Here is a 5,082-nt window from a genome sequence, read left to right as displayed (position 1 = left end):
GCAGAGCCCGGGGGGCCCTAGGGATGCATCATTCCACGCAGGGCAGGAAGCTCCAGTCAGGACCTCCCACCAACTCCCATACTCCTTCTTCCCTGAGCTCCATGTGCAGAAGAGGAGCAAAGGGGTGCCATTGGCTGAACAGCATCTGCTATCCCACCCATGTTTCTTGGGCTCCTGATCTAGGACGGCCGGCCGCCCTTCCATGCAGTGAGCCAGCTGGACCAGGTTCCTGGCCTCACAGGGCTCCTGGAAAGGCCAGGAGAGGTGGTCAGCATAGGAGCAAGGACTTGCAGAATGACCTACCTTCTTGAGCTGCAGGGCTGCGATGCCCCCACACCAAGTGCCCTGGCGGGCCCCAACCCCCTCATTCATAGGGGCGAGCCATCTGCTATCTTGGTGGGTGCCAGCATCAGGCAAAGCCATAATTTGCTTTGCTCACATGTCAGACCCCAGGGTCAGAAAGCAGGCTCACTTGTCCGCCAGAGCTCCTCTGCTCTGGATTCTCAGGAATCCACTCCCACCCCCCTTCTCCCTGCAGAAGCTACCATCTGGACCCAGGTGCCAAATGGTCACCCAGAAGTGAAAGCTCCTCTGTCACCATCCTGTGCTCTCTTATCTGTATGCGTCTTAGTTTGGGCTCCCCAGAAGCAGACCAGGAACAAGGGCTCAGGTGCAGGGGGTTACTGGGGAGACGCTCCAGGAAGCAGGGATTAAGGAGCAGGGAAAGCAAGGTGGAAAAGACAGGGAATCCGAGAAGGACGTGTTAATGAGTAGGTTCCCATGGGAACTGGAACTCACGATTGTCCCACCAAGAGATGATTTCTCCAGGCTATTCAGCCACCCTTTCCCATTCCCCCACAGCTGATGCTGAGTCCAGGAGTGTTAAGTCCCCGGCTGTCTGGGCGTCCCGGCTCACAGGCCAAGCTCCCCCCCAGGCACCAGAGGGGAAGCTGCCAGCGTGTCTAGGGGCTGCCCTTGGGTGCAGGTGAGGCCAGGGTCATCTTCCCAAACTGGAATTCTGTCACCATTAAACGCTAACTCCCCTTCCCTAGCCCCTGGCAACTACCATTCTACTTTCTGTCTGAATTTGATGACTCTAGGGCCCTCATAGAAGTGGAACCATACAGTATTTCAATTTTGGTGACTGGCTTATTTCACTTAACATAATGTCTTCAAGGTTTGTTGTAGCAGGTGTCAGAATTTTCTTCCTTCGTAAGGCTGCATAATATCGCACTGTGTGTGTACACCACGTTTTGTTTATCCATTCACCTGAGTCTACACCTGGGTCGCATCCACGTTTTAGCTATTATGAATAATGCTGCGATGAACATGGGCGTACTCACCTGGGATTTTTTTTTTGGAGGGACTTCTTGTTTTTACTGATACTTATTTTTTTAACAAGTCTGCTATATGGTAATGCAGTATTTTATTTATTCTGTTCATTAATAACTAATACTCAAGAACTTTTATAATATTAATATAACTTAATCTAAAAGAATCAACCTACTTTGTTTACATTTCAATATTGGGTACGAGAGAGAGTCAAAATAATTACGGTCAAAATTATTATATAAAAAATTACAGTAAATGCTCGGTGTTAGTCTACGTACAATTTAGTTTTTGGCATAAAGTTATTTAGTTGCCAGGAAGAACATTTGGTTTACTTCACTAATAGGAATATCTCTTAATGCTGGGATGGCCTCTTCTTGGTATTTCTTCTGCTGTTGATTTTTAGCATAGTTATCTGTGATTGTATGAATGGAGTTGAGTGGAGAGGTGCTCATAATGTTTATTCCAAATAACAGTACATAACCAATTACTATAGTAATGAGGAAGTAGACGGGCAATGCAATTGCCCAGTATTTTTGAGGCCAATAGGTTAATCCTAAGGAGTTTAGCCAAGATTCAGGAATAAATGCCCACACGAGATACAGGATGAAACCAAATTGGGAGCTTAAGAAAAGAACAAAGCCATAAATCGCTCTTTCTGGCAATAGCGATGGTGAATTTTCCACCATTTTCCCTGTGGCTTTAGACAATCGCGACCCTTGCCGTCCCAGAGTGCGCGAGTGCCGGGGACTGCCGGATCGCTCTGCTTGCCGCCGCGGAAGAGCTCACCTGGGATTTTTTTGAAGTGACTTTTGAATGAAGGGTCTGTTTACAGAGTTAGAGGGAAGATTGAAGAACCAACAAAAAATGGTGATACACCCAAAGACTCCTAAGAGTGTAAAGTCATTACCACCTCCAGGCCTGACGGACAAGGTCAGGGAAAGGTGTTAGCAGAGTCCAGGGAGTGTTTGGGGCTGCCCAGCAGGAACCGGAGCTTCTAGAACCACAGCAAGTCAGAGAGGGAGCAGGGCCACTGGTGAAGGGGCAGTGATATCCTGACATACTTGCCCCAGCTATCAGATCTGGTGGGTCCTTCCGAAGGAGCCTGGGTGTACTGGTCAGCTCCTGTCATTATCATGCTGGTAACAAACAACCCCAGTATTCAGTGGCTTCAGACAACAATCATTTGTTCTCATGTTCAAGGATATTAAGATCAACTGGGCAGTTCTGCTCCACCTGTCTCATATCTCCTTCTGTGGCCCAGGCTGGAGGGGCCACAGCTGCCCAGGGTGGGTCCTTGTCACGGCTGCGCAAGCACATTCAAGCCTGTGTTCCTCATGTCCGTTAGCCTCCCATTGGCGAAGTCATTGGGTGGGGAAAGTCACTCTGCCTGCCACCAAGCCATGGCAAGGATAGGGAGGTGTATTTCTGCTACTGGGGAGTAAGGAGGAATCATGACCAGTAACCCATCCACTAGGGAGGGGGGATGGTCTTCAGAGTCAGGCTCCGGATGCCCAGGGAGGGGTGGAGGTTGAATGAGCAAGCAGAGAGTAGCCAGCAGGCCCCATTCCTCGGCAGCCTCATCCTACCTCCTCCCCAGGTGAGTCTGCATCGTCCCCCCTCCCTGCCACCGGCACACACGTTCCCCAGAGGGACTTGGCATGTGATGCTCTCAGCCGCCCTGGTCAGAGGCCGGGAAGGGTTAACTGGAGAGGTGCAGCAAATCATAGAGAGAGACTTTTTCAAATACTTGATAAATAAATCACCAACTCATGTTTAATTCAAAGGCCCCACTGCCTACAGAGAACACAGGGAAGAAGCGACCTTTCAATTAAAACAGCTCTGAGGGGCTTCTCCTGTTCTCCTGGGGCTTCCTGGCCTCCCCCTCTGGCTGGAGGCCCCGGCAGGGAAGGACAGCATGATCCTGCAGAGCTCCCGGGACAGCTTAGAATAGAATGCAGATCCTTCATCCAGGCCAGCGGGGGGGCCCAGCCTGTGCTCACCGGCCACCCTCCTCCCTGGTCTCACCATCCCAGATTCCCCTCCTCTTCTCCATAGCTCTTTCCTTACATGAAACCTGTGTAGGTTTTGCTGGTTTCTCTATCATCTGTTTCCCCAGTTAGGATGTCATCTCTGTGAAAGCAGAAACTGGGTTCGTCTCACTCCCTGCTGAATCCCTAGCATCCAGAACCGCGCTTAGCACACGGTAGGTGCTCAAGAGTTGTTTGTCTACGTTTGTGCCTTTCCTCTTCAAGGCTAAACACCCTCAGCTCCTCTGGTTTCGAGCGCGGGGTGGGAGGCAGAGCATCGGCTTGCCCCGCTGTATTTCTCAGAGCTTAGGTTTCTGAGGAGCAGCGAGAGTGCCAGAGGAATGGGGGAACCCACGTTTACAAGGGCTTGCAACAGGCCGGCGCCACGCTGAAGCACTTTGCATGGATGGTCCAGCTCGTCTTCACCAGAGCCCATTTTACAGATGAGCAAACCAAGGCACATTGAGATAAAGTCACTTTTGTCAGGTGGCACCATTAGTAAATGTGGTTGAGGTGGGACTTGAACCCAGGCCCAGGGCTTCTAGAACAGGCCCCCTGAGTCACTCTTCTAGAAGGTGAGAGCTTTTTATAACTACCGGGTGCTGTGAGGGATGAGTTACCACAAACCTCAGGAAATCCCAGGTGGCAAAAGTCAGGCTCAGTGACGACAGAAAGACCAACTATTCTTGTAAGCTGTACTCAAAATAAGCTCTCAATCAATATTTTGGGCTTAAGACCTATTCTTTCATATTTGTCAAAAAGATATCCTCTCCCCAGTATAGCACTCTTTTTTAGGAGTAGGTCTAAGTGCCAGCATTCAGCAAACCTTGGGTGATTTATCTCAGCAATATCATGCAATTGATATTTTAAATCTCTACTTTCTCTATAAGAAAACTGAGTGCCCAAAAGGCTGAGTAACCCAGTGACCCTGCTAGGGAGTGTTGGAGTTCTGACCTCAGAATCATGTTCTCTCTACAGCAATCCACAGCGACTGTATTGTTCTTTGTAATCATCATCACCAACATTGAATGGACGCTTACTATGTGCTGGGCCGTGTGTTCAGCAACTGAGCATTGGTAATGCAATGTAATAATAGTAATAAATGAGTTATGAACTCATTTGATCCTCATTGCAACCCTAGGAGGCAAATACTATTTTTATCCCCATTTTAAGGGTGAGGGATTTAAGGTCCAGATGGTTAAGGAACTGTTTGAAAATGTAGGTTGTATTATTCCGGTGTGGTGAGGCCAGCAGATCAGGACACAATTGCCATTGAGGAGAGAATTTGTTACTCATAGTTCCCAAGAGGCAGGGGCACGCCCCGCCCCACCCACACCACGCCCCGCCCCGCCCCGCCCCGCCCCGCCCCGCCCCACCCCACCCCACCGGTTACACAAGGAAGTACCAGCATCAGTCCGGAGGAAGAGGGAGTCGGGCAGGACGTGGGTGAGAGACTTGACTGTGGTTTGCGCAGGAAGGCAGGCTTAGGACTGGCTAGTTTGGATAATTGCAGAGGGCTCTGGAATGTAGGGGCTGTTGCCAGCTGTCTGGCAATTAGGGCAGGGGTAGTGGCCCAGAGGGTGAGAGCCTGATTGAGAAGGGGGTCAAAGGCATGAGCTCCGGATTGGTTGGTCTGCAGGTAGATGACACACTTGCAAGGTGAGCACTTTACTTACTGTGTCAGGGAATTGGCTAACCCTAGGAGGGGCAGTCTCTCCCGGGT

The 5,082-nt window shown here is 50.2% G+C and overlaps 1 pseudogene; it reads right to left on the bottom strand.

Annotated features, from left to right (window-relative positions):
- Window positions 1–1,628: 1,628 nt before the first annotated feature.
- Window positions 1,629–2,047, bottom strand: LOC114197489 (phosphatidylinositol N-acetylglucosaminyltransferase subunit P pseudogene; annotated as a pseudogene).
- Between the last annotated feature and the right edge of the window lie 3,035 nt (window positions 2,048–5,082).

Source organism: Eumetopias jubatus, unplaced genomic scaffold (genome assembly GCF_037043125.1).
Source record: "Eumetopias jubatus isolate StellerSeaLion01/CBP00866 unplaced genomic scaffold, mEumJub1_p1.0 scaffold_12, whole genome shotgun sequence".
Taxonomy (NCBI): Eukaryota; Metazoa; Chordata; class Mammalia; order Carnivora; family Otariidae; genus Eumetopias; species Eumetopias jubatus.
Note: the sequence above shows the minus strand (reverse complement) of the source record. Positions and strands in the feature narration are given on the sequence as shown.